The sequence below is a fragment of the Capsella rubella genome, unplaced genomic scaffold (genome assembly GCF_000375325.1).
Source record: "Capsella rubella cultivar Monte Gargano unplaced genomic scaffold, Caprub1_0 scaffold_2, whole genome shotgun sequence".
NCBI classification, from domain to species: Eukaryota; Viridiplantae; Streptophyta; class Magnoliopsida; order Brassicales; family Brassicaceae; genus Capsella; species Capsella rubella.
In genome coordinates, this window is record NW_006238922.1 from 5,252,948 (window position 1) to 5,271,533 (window position 18,586).

Consider the following 18,586-nt stretch of genomic DNA (forward strand, 5'->3'; position numbering starts at 1 on the left):
TTTTTTTATTTTATATTTTATTTGACATATCAATATTATTGACTTGAAATTTCAGTATACTTAATCGCTCAAAAAATGAGGAAAATGTCTCCATAAAGGAGGAATGGGGAGAAAATACACCGGTAAAGTCACAAATAAAACCGGTTGTCGAAATGATGGAGCGAAAACATTGCCTTGTCAGGTGGGTATCCAAGTGCAAGAGATCATGGGCCTTTAGGCCCAGCAAAATTCCAAGCACGAAATGACCCACCATAGGTATCTCGGAGATACGGACGGTGAGAAACGGAAGAGAATCTTTGACGGCGCCCCAAGAGATCAATGCAAACAGAGACAATGGAGGAGCGGCTTCATCAGTCAGCAAAGTGGAATGAGAACTATATTGGACCATAACTCTTTATCGCTGAAATATATCACTTGGGCAATAAGAGAGAAACTTGAGCAGATTTCTAGAAGAATGGTCGCAATGGTATAGATCGGTTGATCTCCGGATTGGAGGAGATTAATTTCCAAACAAGAGGGAATCGCCATTAGTCTCATTTCTAAAGTTGCCAAGAGATGAAGAGTTATATCCAGCGGCTCAAACCAAGCGATGAACAGGGAGGTGATAAGTGGCTTCCATGGAGATGTTGGTCTCCCAGATCTCTTCACAATCGTGAGAATGGTAGTGTGAAAAAGTCGTCGGAAAAAACTAAACCGGCGGAGAGGGAGAAGAGACCAAAGCTTCATCCCAAATCGAAGATTCCACTTCGAAGAAATATACCAGCAATTAAAAGGCAAAGACATTGGTCGTAACCGTTGGATTTGCATTCTAACAACTGTCTTAGAAGATGCAATGGTTAGAAGAGCTGGGAGTAACAGTTGAGAAGATTCAAAGCAAACTGCCGTGGAGCTTAATATAATACTAGAAATTGTGAATGAGGCTCTGCAAAATGCAGAAAAGTTACAAGAGTGGTAAAGGCTTCCTCTAGCTTCTGCCTCCTGACAAAGGGGAATTAGAAGAAGTGGTTGTTGGAGATGACAAACCTTCATTGGAGAAGAAAAGGTAAATCTCAGATCTGAGATCTAGATTAAAAAAATTGGAACCAAGAAAAACTTCGGGAGTCACGCATGAGAGCATTTGTAAAATATGTTAAAATTGGTCTTTTTAGATTCACAAAAATATTTATAGATTAAAATTATATTATATTCATTTTTTTGATGAACATATGTTATTATATTAATTTCTGTTATTTGGATGAATAAAAAGAAAAAGTAAGATAGAGTGTGTGTGTACATAGTCGAATAAATGGAGAACACCGCCGCTCTCTCTCGTCTCTCAAACAGTTAAACCCTAAGCTTTTTTCAGATCTGTGGCTGGGAAGTTACTCGGGTGATCGACGCTCCTCGTCGATGCTGTGAGTGGCTTCCCCTTTTTTTTTTATGCTGTAGTTTTTTTCTGGTTCTGCAACTCATCTTCCCCTTGATTTCGTTGGAGAAAAAGGTTACCTTGGCAGAAATGGCCGATCTCCTCGGTGAAGGTTATTGGTTCTGTCAGTGGTCAGCTTCTCCAGAGAGAGTTGGTGTTGGGTGTCCGAGATTTTGTTGATCTGGCGGGTGCTCCTGTTCTTGTAAATTTTGGTGAAGAAACGTGGATCTCTGTGGAGATCTGGTGTTTTGTGGAATCCATGGCCATGGTCTCAGTCCATTTCTGTTGTTTGGTAAGCCAGCTTTTGGGTCTTTATTCTTCGTCGATTTGAGGGGGTGTTAGATGATTTTGCTTTTTTTGGTTATTTTCAAGGGTAGTTTCTTGTTGGTCTTTGGTAGTCTCTTGTGTAGTTTCAGTAGCCTTCGACTGGGATGTCATTGGTTTTGAGTCAAGTGATGATGTTGTGTGTTTGGTGGTATCTTTGGGGCGGACAAATCACTTGGGTTTAGAGTTTACAGAGAATGTGAAGACTCCGGATCAGTTAGATCGACCGGTTGGGTTCAAATTTTAAGCTTTCTGTTTATGTTTGATCCAGTTTGATTTTTTTGCCGTCCATGTGGTTGTGTTTGTTTCTTAGACGCCGTATCTCCTCTATCTCCTCGTCTCAGCCTGTGATATCTTTTGGGTTTGGTTATGTTCTAAGCAGAGGTTTCGCTCTATTTGCTTGAAATGGTAGTATTTGGACTTCTCCGAGTTTCTTCTTCTTGTGGTTGTCCTCTGTGGATGTTAGCTGTCTCGATTATTCGTCGATCTTGTTTGTGTGATTGATGTTTTTGTGGAGTTAGGCCTCGTTCCTCACGTTTTGAAGACTTCTAGTTTGATGTTCTTTGGCGTATGAACGTCGTCGTCGCCTCCGGAAGTGAGTGGTCTTGCTTGCCGTGTTTTGAAGTCACTGGTTATTGGTTTTGAGAGATCAGCTCTCATTGTGTTAGGAGGTGGTAGATGTTATCCTCGAGTTGGCCGTGGGCAGTCTGGATAAATCTCATTCTCTTGTGCTTTTGAAGAGGAGGTCTCTTTGATTTCTCGTTTCTATCATTTCCTTTAAGATTTCATAGCCGGTTGCCTTTGTTTTTAGATTAAGGTTTCGTCTCCTTTGTTTTGGTTAGTTCTTGTATATCCTGTTTGTTTTCTTTCCCTTCGTTTTTCTTTTTAGGGTTAAGTTTCTGGAGAAATTACGTTTTCCGCTGGCTTTGACTCCGGGGACATTTATGTCGTCCGCCGCCTTAAGTTTCCCTCTTTTGGGCTTTGTATTTCACCTTGTGTTCCACAACAAGTTTCTAATAAAATTCTAGATGACAAAAAAAAAAGAGAGTGCGTGTACATAGTTGTCAAAAAATATGTTTTCCCAATTAGGAATAGTAAACTATCTACAAACCTAATATCTTTTTAAAAACTTTCTATTTTACTGAAAAAAAAAACTATCTATTTTGCCAATTCATCTTTTTTTTTGGAAGACACATACTCTGAATTGACGTTTTTCCTTGGCCTGAGATTATAAACCAAACCAAAATAACCAAACCAGACCGAACTGATATTTTGAGTGTTCGGTTTGGTTTTGGTTACGGCGGCCGAACCGATCGGCAGAAAAAATTCAGAAAACCAAAACATTTTGGTTCAGCTATCGGTAAACCAATTTTTTTTAACAACATAACTGAATTTTATCCCTAAATAACCGAATAAAACAGAAATATGAAATATTTAAGATAAAACTCATAACCCAAAAAACCTGAAATTATCTCTACATAACCGAAAACCCCAAGTTTTCTTAAACCAAATTTTTGTTTTGAAAATTTAAAACCAAATTAACCGAAAAACAGAAACAACCGTCGTTTAGTTCGGCAAGATTTTTAAAACGCAAAAGAACCAAAAACCGAAATAACAAAACTAACCGATGACCCATGGCTACTTTTCTTCTCTCTTTGAGCACACATAAGACTTTGAATGGAGAGGCAGAAAGAGAACATTCGATACTTGCAAGTAGGCCTTCGGTTCTCAATACACTATTTATATTTTTTTGTATTTTTAAAATAAAGACAGAAAAGCTATAGACAGTTCACTTTTTTGTCCTTTTGTGATAAAAATAGGACAAATGCAATGCATGTTATCCATGTGGCTTTTCAATATAAATAAAATAATTTTTTGTCATTTTCTTTATAAAGTACACTTTTTCTTATCTTACTCGTTTTCTACTTCTTTAGAAAATTGAAAAACCAAAAACTCGAAATGATCCCTACATAACCAAAAACCCAGATTTTTTAAACCAAATTTATGTTTTGAAAATTTAAAACCGAATTAACCAAAAACTGAAATAACCTTTGTTTAGTTCGGTAAGATTTTTAAAACTCAAAAGTACCAAAACCAAACTAACCAAATTAACCGATGACCCATGGCTACTTTTATTCTTCTCTTTGAGCACAAATAAGGCTTTGAATTGGGAGGCAGAAAAAGAACAGTTGATCTTTGCATGTTAGTCTCCAGTTCTCAATACATCATTCATATTTTTTTTTTTGTATTTTTAAAATAAACACAAAAAACTATGGGCAGCTTTTTGTCCTTTTGTGATAAAGACAGGACAAATGCATTGCATGTTGTCCACACAGCTTTTCAATATAAATAAAACACTTTTTTTTTCTTTTTCTATATAAAATACACTTTTTACTCTCTCATTCGTTTTCTACTTCTTTAAAAAACTCAAAACCTAAAAACTCCGAAATAATCTTTACATAATCGAAAACCCAAGTTTTTTTAATCCAAATTTTTGTTTTGAAAATTTAAAATCGAATTAACCGAAAAACTGAAATAACCGTCGTTTAGTTCGGGAAGATTTTTAAAACTCAAAAGAACCAAAAACCGAAATAACAAAATTACCCGATGACCCATGGCTAATTTTCTTCTCTCTTTGAGCACAATATGGCTTTGAATGGAGAGTCAGAAAAAGAACAGTTGATCCTTGCAAGTGATCGACGACCTATTTCTCCCGAAAACTATCACACCGTATAAAAACTACACGAAACTTTAATCTCGTCTTCAAACTATCCGAATCGATAGTTGTATTCCTATATCCACCCGAAATCGAAAGTTCTATTCTTATTTCCCCTAATATCGTAGTTCTCATCCTAATTTTCCAAAAATCTGGGTTTATACGGTTAATAATTGGTTTACTGTTGGTTTAATATTTTCTTAACCAATTAATCAATTTTATTAACCAGATTAATTTTAATTTCAACCCGAGTACCGGATTAAACCTTCTTTATGTGTTAAAAAAACCCTTAAAATTAAAAAGAAGAAGAAGAAGATCACGTTCTTCGTTCTTCCTCAAGGAAAAAATCAAAAAAATGGATCAATCACTTCATCCTTCAATTACAACTTCTTCTTCTCCGTTTAGTGACTCACAGACGATTGGAGCTTGTGGTGTTTCCTAATCCATATTGGAAAGATCCTGTGAAGGCGCTTAGAGATTGGGATCTTTGAGGTCCCTTGTTTAATCTCACCATCATCTCCACCACCACCACCACCACCACTAATCAACGATGGAGAAGGAGATAGAGGAAGTTGAAGAAGAAGAAACATATGGTGAGCGTTGAAGGAACATAACTTACAGTTTGTTCACATTTGTAACATAACTTACTCTACTTCTTTTTCTCTCACTCGTTTTCTATCTTCATTTAGCAAATGTTTAAAAAAAAAATAAAGTACATACATTTTATATTTTCTATATACTAATATATTATGTTCTTTTTATGTAGAACATCTCATATCATTTCCAAGACATTGGAAGGTATTTTCTATTTAATAACTAAAACCAATTTGTTTATTTTTCTTTTTATTGTAGCATATTTTTTGTTACAGAATTCAAATCACAATTCATGCTTCAACTCTACACCTCTTGTTTCTATAATTTTCTGATGAAAGGTATAATTTTTTCTCATAAATAAATATATTTACATTATATAATATATTACTAGTTATAGAAATATGGTATTTAAATTTTTGTTTAAAACATGCTTTTTTCTACCAATTATGTTTCTATATATATATATATATATATATATATATATATATAATGCTTGGTATATAGTCTTACTTGTTAATCTCATATTTATTTCATGGAAATATGCTTATTTTAGGGGGAATTTCATTATCATAAATATTCATATAGGTTAATATATGTTATTTAATATATCTTTTTTTAAATACCTTATCTAAAAATATAAAAAAATAAAGTTTATACATTTGAAAACTAGCTTATATTTATGTTTTGTTGTAAAATACTTTTATTTGAATATAATTGGCTGACCCATATATATGGTTTATTTTTATTTATTGTAATCATCTTTGAAAATGTTCCTTCAAACGATTGATTATTCTGAAAATAAGTGATTAAATACACATGTAAAAACAAATATATACATGGAGATGATGGGTATAAGAACTATGTGTTTTGAGCTGTCCCAATTTTCCAGATTTAAATTATTTTCTTGTCACAAAAATTTATTAATTAAAAAGAAAGTCAACAAGATAAAACCAAACTATGCATTTAAGTATAAATAGAGTGGTATATGTTACCATGTACGTATAATTAAGATGTACCTGCGAGTTTGGGAAAAATTTCCAATAATCGATACCATTATTAAATTATTTATTTTCTTGTCACGAATGAGAAAATTTTGAGTTTTGAATTTTGAATTTTGAATTTCAAAATGGTCAATACGTTTGAAAATTGTTTTTGTTTTTTTCTCACAAATCTTTATCTCTCTTAATAAAACTAATACGTACTTATTTTAGTTATGTATTAGTCATAAAGACATTATTATATTAGAGGAACATAACGTATTTGATTGTATTATAGTATAAAAGATGCATATAAAATATAGAACTATGAACAATATTTAGTAATTGAAGATTTTAAAATAGTAGTTTTCTAATATTTAACTTCAAATAATTTTTAAATTGTATTTGTAGGTATGTCTAATCACTTACAAAAGGAAAATTGTTTTATGCAAGATGATACAATTTGTCTACAGAAACATCAGCATGGGTATATATTTACACCTTATTTTACCAAATTGTACCTTCTAATTTAAGCAAATAAATATTGAGAATTTTTAAAATTTGTAGAGTGAATAAAATTTTAAATGGACTTCTAGTCAGGAAAGAATATTTATTAAGTTTTACAATCAAGGAATTGCTTTGAATAATTTCCGCTTCAAAGATCCAACACCCCTTGGAAGGGAGTTTTTGGTTGAAAAATCCAACAAGGAGTTCAATTTAAATATAAATTATCGATTTTGCAAACAAAAGCTTGAACAACTGAAAAGAAACTACAAGAAACTTAAGCAAAATTCTACGGGAATTACAGTTGATCCTGTTATATCCGTCATATCTGCGTAAAATTCGTGGTGGAAAGATCGTGAAGCTGTAAGTATATAAATATGTTCAGTAAATTTGGTATACAGTAAACTTGTATACTAAAATTTAATAAACTATGGATGTAGGATTGTAAGAAATTTAAATGAAATCCGCCTGACTGTTGGAATGTGATTAAACGTTGTTTCATCTTATATGATGTACAATCACAGTCTCAGTATTCTGTGCACCAAAAAAGAGAAGGGTTAATGAATGAAGTCATAAATGATGATGAAAATCAAGTTCCTAAGACATAAGAAAATGGAGAGGTGTATCGCGCTAACATCAGCGATGAAACACGTCCCTCAAATGAATTCACCCAGGATCATTTACATCAGAATTCTCCACATGCTTCTCTATTTCATACTCCTGCTTCAAGAGTTCAACAACAAGGTGGACTAAGACGTGGAAGTAGTTCACAGAGAGGGGCAAAAAGCTCACGAATATCTATTGGGAGTGATTCAAGAGGAAATCGTAGAAAACAATCATTTGAGGAAACTCTAACAAATACAATGACTGGCTTCATAGAGTTTTAGTGCCAAATTTTACAACAATTATGTCCAAATTTTTTCAACCAAGATGATTACGAAGAATTTGATAATGCTATCAAGATATTTGAATTGTTTGGATTTTTATTGGGCATGCAGTCATGCATTTCAAGAAAAAATATTTTGGCGTAAATATTTCAAGATAAGCAGCGATTTTTACAAGCTCTAACTGGATATACACAGAATAGTGAATTTGTGGGGAAGCGCTTAGTCTATGGCCAAAATGGTGGAAGTCCTAATCCAAGCAACTTTACTTTCGGAAGTTCATCTAGTGGACAATGGGTCCGAGTTTTCAACAATGGGGGACATCTCCGAATGGATCACAATGGGGTCCGAGTTTTCAATAATGTGGTACACCTCCTAATGCACCACAATGGGTTCTAATTTTAACAATGGAGTACACCACCAGTTGTCTTGCAGTGTTGCATTTCCTTTGCCTCGTGTAGATAAATATTATGTGGTTGATTATGGCTATCCAAATAAACAAGGTTTTTTGGGCTCCTTATAGATCTTTTTGAACTGGGATTGTTAGGAAGAAACAAGAACTATTTAACAGCTTTTAAAGCTCTGATACCAGATGATACAAGATTGGAATCACTCCAAACTTTAGATCACTTGATGATCAAGAGATTCCAAGCTTAGCTTGCGGAAGGTGGAATTCACGAGCTGGACAGAAGCACTCTCTCGTGAATCAGTGGGTGGTTCAAGGGATAGTTCAGGTGATTGACTCGCTCAATCGGTGGGATAATCGACTCACTCGATCAATGGACGAATAAAGGGTGTTGAATCACTCAACAAACTTAATCCGCAGATTCCAATAGACTTAAGAGACTCGCTCACTTAAGACTAATGAAGAACAATGACAAATACTCAAACTTTGACAAGAATAAAACTTTCTTTTACTTTAAATTGATCAAGGGTGCTTTACAATGATTCTAATGATCAGCTTATATAGGGCTGAGTATAATATTCTAAAAGCTAAATAAAGAAATAAGATATGCAATATTAATCAAAAACTAGCCGTTGGAGTCTTTATGGTGGATTCTTTGGCCAAGGAAGCTAGGTATGATTAAGCTTGTATCTGGACGGTTTTGGGGGACATGTGGAGTGTCTTGGAAGCTTCTTGATGTTATGGAGAGCCTTAAACACGCACACAAACAAAGAAGGAAAGAGCCATTGTGTGTTGATGCCGAACGAGTCCGAGTAAGGTAAGTAGAGCTTAGACTTGATCCTCCTGATCAAGTGTGGTGTGGTGCATCCTAGAGGGTGTAGTGAAGCTTCTATGTGATATGGAAACTCTCCAGTTCGCCATGGGAATATTTGGAATAAGCCATTTAAGGAAACATCCATTTTAAGCCCCTTAAAGATCATGTGAGATGAGGTGCACCAAATCTTGTGTGGTATGGGCCTTGAATGGTTTAAAATGTCTTCTGGCTCCAATTAAAATGTCCATACACACCATTACGTGGTACAAGAAAACCTTCTTTGAATAACTTCATCTGGTCTTGTACTACTTCAGGTTCGTCAGCGTGTACGTCAGCGAGTAGTTCAGCATGCTTGTCAGCGAGTAGTTCAGCATGCTTGTCCGCGAGTAGATCAGAATGTACATCAGCTATCATCTTTTAATCATATGGATGGTGAATGATTCCTTGATGACTTGGTGTTGCCTCATTAAAAACCTTTCTAGGTAAACCCATTGGGACAAACCCTAGATAAAGGAAAAAGAGTGCAACAGTCATATCCCAATAATAAGGTGATTTGACTTGCTGATTTTTGATCCCTCTTGAACTGTCGGACTTCTTAGGGTTAATATCATGGTGAATAATTAACCCTTCGTCTTGTACTTGATCAGAACTCCATTTAGGCAACGATTCTCCAAAATTCTCCATGTAAACCGGTTTGGTGTGTGGACCGATTGGTTTGGTGTGCTCCCGGTTTGATCTAGGTCTGATGTCCGCATCAGTTTTGTTATTGAAAGAACATTTGGATTCTGGAAGAAGAAATGGAGGATTCTTTGTCAGTTTCCTAGATAGACACACATGTTCAAAAAGAGTGGTGATGGCTACATTGCGACTACATAAGTTTATCATAATTTCAAATTATTTTGTTGAAGATTTTGCTGAAGTAATGGAGCATACATATATTAGCAATACAAATTTAGAGAATGATGAATGTAACATGGAAACTATAGCTGATGGAGCTCAAATGACAAACATTAGAGAAAATATTGTAGATATGTTATGGGTAAATCAAAATACTCATCATTAATCTATTCTTGCTTTTATGTTGTATTTGGATAATTTTGTTTTAATGTTTTCAGATTAGAAAAGTATTTAGAAAAATAATCTATATGAAAAAATTGTGTTTACCGTAAAATTTATTAATTATTCTATAAAAATGAATTGAATTTATGTGTTTATAAATAATTTACAGCATAATATTTTATAAGGGAATTCTCTTAAATACCACAAAAATGGGTATTTTTCCAAAAATACCATTATGAAGTTTATTTTTTTAAAATACCACAAAAATATATTTTTTCCAAAAATACCACAAAAATATTTTGTTTTTCCCAAAAATACCACAAAACTAAAACTTAAAGTTTTCATTCAAAACTAAGTTATAAATTTTAAACACTAAACCCTACCATTAAAAACTATACCCTAAATGTAAATAGTCAGCCCAAACATAAAAAATACTAATTCTACGTCTTCAAAATTGAGTTTTTTTATGTTTATTGTATTTTTGGAAAAATAAAACATTTGTGGTATTTTTGGAAAAAATAACAAATGGTGGTATTTTTGGAAAAAAACTTAAAACATGCTATCCAAAGGAATTTCTCAATTTTATTCCATATATGATCTGCCATATTTGATATGCTTTTACCATTGAAGCATATAATATGGACTGCTCAATCACCATAATCTGAACTTGTCCTGCATGATCTGCATTATCTGCATGATCTGCATTATCTGCATGATCTGCATTATCTGCACGATCTGCTATGCTTGATCTGCTTTCACTATTCGAAGCCTAAGAATTGTTATGAATCATAGTGGATTGTCATAACAAGCCCAGTAAGGCCCGGCCCATATCAAGCCCGGTCCGGCCCAATGTTATGGAGGTGTAACTTGTATTAGGGTTTACTTGTAACCTCCTTTGTATGAACCTATATATATGGCTTTAACCTAATGAATAAAGCATCCTAGTTCCCTCTCTATTCTTTCTAGTCTATAACACGTTATCAGCACGATTCTCTAAAAACCCTAAAAGCTAAAATCACTTCTAAACCCTAAACCTAAAAAATCTCGGCGGCTACTGTTCATCCGTTACTGTTCATCGTCAACACTGTTCACCGCCGTCACTGTTCATCGGCGGTTACTGTTCATCGCGGATCAAGCTTGAGAAACCGAGGTCTTTAGCTCCCGGTCCAAACCATTCAGAATCCAATTGGTGATAAAGAGGTAAACACCATGAACCCTAAAAACAATTGATTCATGTTTTATAAAACCTAAAACCATGATTTTTGAACATGTGATTGTTGATCAAAGTGCTTTTCATATGAATTTGTAAAACCCTAGAAATATGAAATTGTTGTTTAAAGTACTTTTCACATGCAAATATGAAACCCTAAAAACATGAATTGTTGTTTGGACCACTTTTCATGCGTTTATAAAATATGAGATTGTTCTTTGAACAACTTTTCATGCAACCTAAAATCGATTGTAATCTTGTTTTTTCATATGGATTGATGTTTGCTAATATTAATATGAATTATGAAATCCTAATACTTGATTAACATGAAATCGAATATGTATGCATGATCACCTTAGATTTTCTCTTTATGAAATCGAATATGAATGCATGATCACCTTAGATTTTCTCTTTATAAAATCGATCAATGCTTGAGCACCTAGAACAGCATGATATATTCTAAAGTATTAAGATCATGAAATAAATTATATGCTTGGATTGCATGATGGGTGTTTTGATCTTATAGAAATTGCATGCTAGGATGCTTGTTTAAAATCTTATGAATACATGATGAATATGAGAATCTCGTTTGGCATGTATGAGACTATAAGACCATGAGATATGAGATTATGAGAATCTCGTTTGGCATGTATATGACCATGAGATATGGGATCATGAGATTATAAGATTATGAGAATCTCGTTTGGCATGTATGAGACTATAAGACCATGAGATATGAGAATCATAAGACAGTGCATGGACCTTGTCCGGGATGATCGTTCGGAGAAAAGGGGACGCGGCTCGGCGAGTTTATACTCGTCCGAACTGATGCGCGGGCTACCTCTCTACCGGACGGTTGGAACGGGTAACGGTAATAAAAAGGTTTATAATGAAACCTAAACATGAGCATTTGTCCTTCTTTTAAGATATCAAAACTCAATAACTTGGTTTTTAACGCCCTTAATCTCTTGGGAGATAATTATTTGAAATAGGCGTTGGATGTTTAGATCATCCTAAAATCAAAGGGGCTCGTTGAATGTATTGTTGATGGCAATGACGAGCCCGATATGAATAAGGCAATTATTCGCCATCACCTTGCGGAGAGTCTCAAGGATCAGTACTTGTCTATATTGAGAATCCCTTGGACCTTTGGAACGAACTCAAAAATCGTTATGATCACCAACGTACGGTGTCACTACCAAAGGCCATGTATGATTGGATAAATCTCAAGATCCAGGATTTTAAATCCGTGGACAGATATAACTCAGCCATGTTTAAGATAGTTTCTATCTTGAAACTGTGTGGAGAAGAGATAAGTGAGAAGGATATATTTGAGAAAACCTTCTCCACCTTCCACACAAGTAACGTATTGTTATAACAACAATATCGTGAAAAGGGCTTTGAGACATATGCAAGTCTGATCTCATGTTTATTGCTCACCGAGCAAAACAATGAATTGCTAATGAAAAATAGCGAGATGAGACCTCCCGGGACAGCCCCACTCCCCGAAACCAATGATGTTGCATCGGATAAGAAAGAAGCCAAAGAGGCTCACCACGTCCAAAGAGATAAAACATCCGGCCGTGGACGTGGTAAATGGCAAGGACGTGACCGTAGTCACTCCTCCGGTCGTGGACAAGGTCGAGGCCGCGGGTATCACGGCAGAAAAGGCCGTAGCCGTGGTACATCTTTCAAACCGCAAAACCCGACCGGAAAATCAGTTTGCCATAGATGTGGGATGGGGAACCATTGGGCTAAGAATTATCGGACTCCCAAGTATTTTATTGACCTCTATCAAGAGAGTGTAAAAGGGAAGAATCCGGAAGCTCAATTGGTGCATTATAATAAAGAGGATGATTTTGATCATACCAAGGATGATCTCATGGAGACTTCCGATTGCCTTAAATAAACCAAGTGTTTCGACATCAAGCTTTGTTAAGCTTTATAATTCTCTATAATAATTTGAATGTATTCTCAATAATTACTATGGATCTATCTCTATGGAATAATTTTATAAAAGTGTTTAAGATATAGTTCGTGGTGGATAATAGGGCAAGCCACACGATCTTACACTTAAAAATGCCAATAAGTACCATAGCGGGTATGGCTAATTTAATTGAAGGCTACGGCCATATATTATTGCCCATGGGTACGCTTTTAGAGATTTCTAAAGCGTTATATTCACCCAGCTCAAAGAGGAGCCTACTTTCTCTCAAAGATATTATAATGAACGGTTTTCATATTGAAACCAAGGGCAAAGGAAACAGAGAGTTCCTTATGATTTATGAAATTGCCCAAGGCCATAAGAAAGTCCTAGAGACTATACCCGCTATATCATCAGGCATTTACTGTGCTAAGGCCAGTAAGATATATTCTAATGCCACGGTAAACAAAGGGTTTACCGAGAGATTCACTTTATGGCACGACCGGCTTGGCCATCCGGGTCGAGTATGATGCGAAAAATAATCATGAATATATAAGGGCACACACCGAAAGAAATAAGAGTTATCCCATAGAATCTCAGGTGTGTAGCATGTTCACAAGGGAAACTCATTATAAGGCCATCACCAGTCAAAGTGATAGATAATGCTGGTGAATTCACGTCACAAGCTTTTAATGCTTAGTGTATGTTCATGGGGGGTAAGAATAAAACATTTTGTGGCACATGGACATACACAAAACGGTTTGGCTGAATCATTTATAAAATGCATACAGCTAATTGCCAGACCATTGCTAATGAGATCAAATTCCCGATCTCAGCTTGAGGACATGCTGTCTTACATGCAGCTGAATAATTCGCATCAGGCCATCTAGTGAACATACATATTCCCCAAAACAATTATTAACGGGTCATGAGCCAGACATATCCCATCTTAAGATATTCGGATGTGCCGTACATATATTAGTTGCTCCACCACAAAGAACTAAGATGGGTCCTCAGAGGAGGATGGGGATATATGTTGGATATGAATCTCCCATAATAAATAAGTAGCTTGAGCCGACCACGGTTGATTTATTCAAGGCCAAGTACACGGATTGTCATTTTGACGAATCCACTTACCCACCACTAGGGGGAGATCATAATAATCATAAGCTGGTAAAAGAAATTATACGGAATCAATCATCCATATAATGGCAAAGATCCTCGGACTATGAAATATGAATTAGACGTCCAAAAGCTAGCTAATTGCCAGATTCCTTTGACCCAAATATATAGTGACTCAATCACATATACCAGCTATGAATGCACCTATAAGAATTGATGTTCATGAAGGACGCAATCAAGTTGCTACAGAGTCTAAGGCCCGTATGAAACGAGGCAGACCAATAAGTTCAAAAGATTAAAACCCTCGGAAACAAAGAAAGGTGCTAAGAATAATTCCGAGGTTACCGTGGTGGGTACCCGTGACATAACCGAACCTCAGTTACCAAATAATGAGACTTGGGACGCCAAGGTTCAAGGTACTGATGATGTTCATAATAATAATGTGATCGCGATCATTGATGTTATGTCCGGGATAAAATGGAACTGAAAAGATGTCGACGTCAACAATATATTTGCATACAAGGTAGCACTTGAAATAAAATTGATAAGCGAGGATCTATAACCCACGTCCATAATAGAATGCACTCAATGCACAGATTGGATTAAATATGTGGAGATAACTCACGTCCATAATAAGAATGCACTCAATGCACAGGTTGGATTAAATATGTGGAGAAGAGGAATGTATAAGGCCACCTCTCGATATAAGGCCAGTTGGACATAAATGGGTCTTTGTGAGGAAAAGAAATAAATATGGTGATATCGTGAGATATAAAGCACAACATATTGCACAAGGATCCTCACATAGACCATGAATATATTATGAGGAGATATGCTCCCATGTGGTGGATGCTAAGTCTTGCTATATAAATGAAAAGACTTCATTTGCGGCTAATGGATGTAATGCCTGCATATTTATATAAGTCCACTGGATAATATAAGAGATTACCAGAGAGTATTGAGCTCAAATATAAGAAAGGTTCTCGAGAACATCACTGCGCATAAGGCTGGACAAATCCTTTCATGGACTTAGAATAAATGGGCGTATGTAAGATTATAAACGATCCCATCAGTCCATGAATACTCATAAAGAGGTTTGCAAACAAAGGATTTGTAATCATAAGCAGTGTATATGAACCTCTGGGTAATCGACCAAACAGTTGAAAGACCTAGGCATCAAATAAGTCCTGTTTGGAATTACACCTTGAGTACATAAATAATGAAATCCTTGTGCATCAAATGGCATACAATAAAGGGTACTCAAAGGAAATTTATAAGGACTAGGCCCGCCCATTGACCAGGCCCAATGGTGGTGAGAAGCTTAAGATTGGATAGTGATCCATTAAGTCCATAAAGCCATACCTCAGTGTCATAAGAGCTTTAATGTATCCGGCAAGCCACACTTGGCCAGATATATGTTTTGCCGTGAATCTTTTATCAAGATTTAGCTCATGTCCAACCCAAAGGCACTGGGACGAGATTACAACACATTCTTCGATATCTACAAGGTACGAAAGATTTGGGTTTATTTTACACTAACCATCCCAAGGAGGGATTAGTTGGTTTTGCTGATGCAGGTTATCTCTCGGATCCGTACAATGGTCGATCACAAACTGGCTATGTTTTCACGTACGGTGGAACGGCAATATCTTGGCTATCTCAAAAGCAAACGATCGCAGCAACATCGTCCAACCATTCTGAAATCTTGGCGATGCATGAAGCCAGCCGTGAGTGCGTTTGGTTGAGGTCCATGACTCAACATATTATGATCGATTGTGGGATGACCGAAGGGAAGACAGCACCAACAATAATGTATGAGGACAATGCTGCCTGCATAGCTCAGCTCAAAGATAGATACATCAAAGGAGATAGGACGAAGCACATCTTGCCAAAGTTCTTATTCACTCATGAATTACAGAAAGCCGGAGAAGTCCAAGTCGAACAAGTTCAATCATGTGACAACTCGGCAGATCTATTCACCAAGTCGCTTCCAACTTCAACGCTCAAGAAGCTTATCAAGCAGATTGGAATGCGACGGCTTAAAGATCTTCAGTGAGCTTCAAATGAGGGGGAGTAATACGTGTTGTACTCTTTTTCCTTCACCACGGTTTTATCCCAATGGGTTTTCCTGGTAAGGTTTTAATGAGGCAACATCCCCAAGCGTATTACTAGCTCACGAAGGTTATGACATCCAAGGGGGAGTGTTATGAATCATAGTGGATTGTCATAACAAGCCCAGTAAGGCCCGGCCCATATCAAGCCCGGTCCGGCCCAATGTTATGGAGGTGTAACTTGTATTAGGGTTTACTTGTAACCTCCTTTGTATGAACCTATATATATGGCTTTAACCTAATAAATAAAGCATCCTAGTTCCCTCTCTATTCTTTCTAGTCTATAACAAGAATGTCTTTTTCCAGCGTTTGTAAGTTCTAACAATGGGTGCTAGAATTTCAAGGCATTAATCATAAGAAGCGAACTCTTTCTTTTCCTCGGCTTCACTTTTGTGATCATAACATCAATCATCGCTTAGAAATGAAAAACAAGAGAATTAATATCATCTTAAGATTGATCAATTTTACAACAGATTACATATGAACACCAGTGGTGGGTGTCGATCGACACCAATATTTTTTGGTTGAACCGGTTTGATTTTATCTGCAAAATTGGCTTGATTTTAAGTTGGTTTAACCCTAGGTTCGACTTTTAAAAGAAGAGAGGTCGACCTTGTTTCTCTTTCAGCCGCTTTTTGCATGTTTCAGAAGAGTGAAAGAGAGTGAAAGTTTCCTCGGATATTCTATAAGGTTTTGGAGAGATTTGAGAGCTGTTCTTGAGGTTTTTGGGTTAAGGGAGGAGAGATCTCCTAGCTATGGTGTTAGGAGTTCTCTGTGTGTTTTCATCCATGTTCCTTCTAGTTCAAAGGTGAGTGCATGACCAAGACATATCTAAGTAGTTTGATTGTTGTTTAGGGCAATTTGATGATTGTTTGATTGATTCATTTTCTTGTTTGGTTGTTTCTATGTTGTATGGCCTCTATGATACCCTGTGGAGATTCGTCATTTACCATGGTGTGTTTAGAAGTGGAGATCCAGTGAGGAAATGCAATTGGAGCGACTGCAGAATATCAGTGTCGATCGACACCAATGGCGAGTGTCGAACGAGACTAATGATTTGTACCGCGAGGATAGTTGTGACTCGCGAGTGGAGTGTCGAGCTTGGTATCGAGTGCGAGTGTCGATCGACACTAGTGGTGGGTGTCGATTGACACTAGTGGTGGGTGTCGATCGACACTAGTGGTGGGTGTCGATCGACACTGGTCGTCAGTAGCGACTGATTTGTTGTTAAATGTTGGTTGCACATTCTGTTTTTATTTGATAATGATTGATGCTGGTTGTGTGTATAGCCTAGTAGTTGGGATGAGTGTCTCACTTATGCATCTCTTCTTGTGATGCAGGTAAAACCAAAGTGTGACCGTGGAATCAAGGCGAGGAGAGAAGAATGATCTAGGGGCTCGTTGGTTGTGTTGTGATTTTATGTTATTGCATTGTTAGGTTGTTAGTCTGGAATTTAGAAACATGTTAGGATGCTATTCTATTTTTGGATGATGACTCGTTTGGATATTGATTTATGCTGGTTTTATGTAATTGGTTTATTTGGATTGTTCATTGACTTTCCGCTTGTTGTTATTGGTTTAATTGCTTTAAATTGGTCAATGTACGGTTTAATCAGTTTGATTGGGTTAATCTGGTTGAGTCGGTTTAAATTGGTTTAGTCTGGTTTAAATTAATTGGGTTAATCCGATTTGCATGATTAAAACAAAAAATCGGGTCGGGTTTTTTCAGAAAATTAAATTTAAAATTGTAAAATAATTATTGGTATTTTGCGATTAAAAAATATATAATAATTTCATTTTATTAAATAATAATTTGAGTGTTACAAAATTTCAATAATTTTTTTTCTTAATTATCGCTTCTTCTTCATCTCTTCACTCCTCTTCAATATAAAGTACCTCTTTTTTGGACAAACAGGAATTTCATAAAAATAGAGATTACACTCCCCCGGGGGAGAAAGAATTAGCCGCAAACAAGGCGGCTTAGCTAGTGCATCAGCGACAAAGTTTTCCGCTCTGGGAATAAACGTAAATGAAATTGAATCCAACGACAAACTCAACAAATGGATGTCGTGAATAATATCGTTAAGCTCTTTAGAGCAAGCTTTTGTGTTGAGGATATAAATAAGGACTTGGGAGTCTGAACGAATCTCAAGCCTTCAGACTGTAGAGAGGTCAGGTCGTCTGCAGATGGAGGACAAAGTACTGCATAGTACAAGTGACTCGGGAGTGAGGACGGAAGGGACAAAATGGCGTGCATTTGAGAATCGATTAGGCGCATTCCCTATGGATCCATCAGCACCCATCCCTGCCCACAAGCCTTAGTTGTTGCAGTCCAAGCAGCATCCACATAAAACTGGAAAAGTAGCAAGTCTTCGAACTCTTGCCTTTCTGATAACTGGTTTAGGGCTCTGTTTTGGCAGGAGGAACTGCGCATATTTCCATTCTTTTGCTTCCTTAATTGCCTTCAAAATGACCTCTTGTGGTGAAAAAATTTGGTTCTCAAATATAAGGCAGTTTCTTGCTTTCTAGGGATTCCA

General features: G+C 36.2%; 1 long non-coding RNA gene and 1 pseudogene across 1 annotated transcript; both read left to right on the forward strand.

The window, feature by feature from the left end:
* Window positions 1–1,244: 1,244 nt before the first annotated feature.
* Window positions 1,245–2,772, forward strand: LOC111831884. The gene is made up of 2 exons (XR_002834984.1): window positions 1,245–1,394; window positions 1,481–2,772. It is a non-coding gene; the product is annotated as an uncharacterized LOC111831884 (long non-coding RNA).
* Window positions 2,773–6,499: 3,727 nt separating this feature from the next.
* On the forward strand, window positions 6,500–7,803 carry LOC111832116 (annotated as a pseudogene).
* The last annotated feature ends 10,783 nt before the right edge of the window (window positions 7,804–18,586 follow it).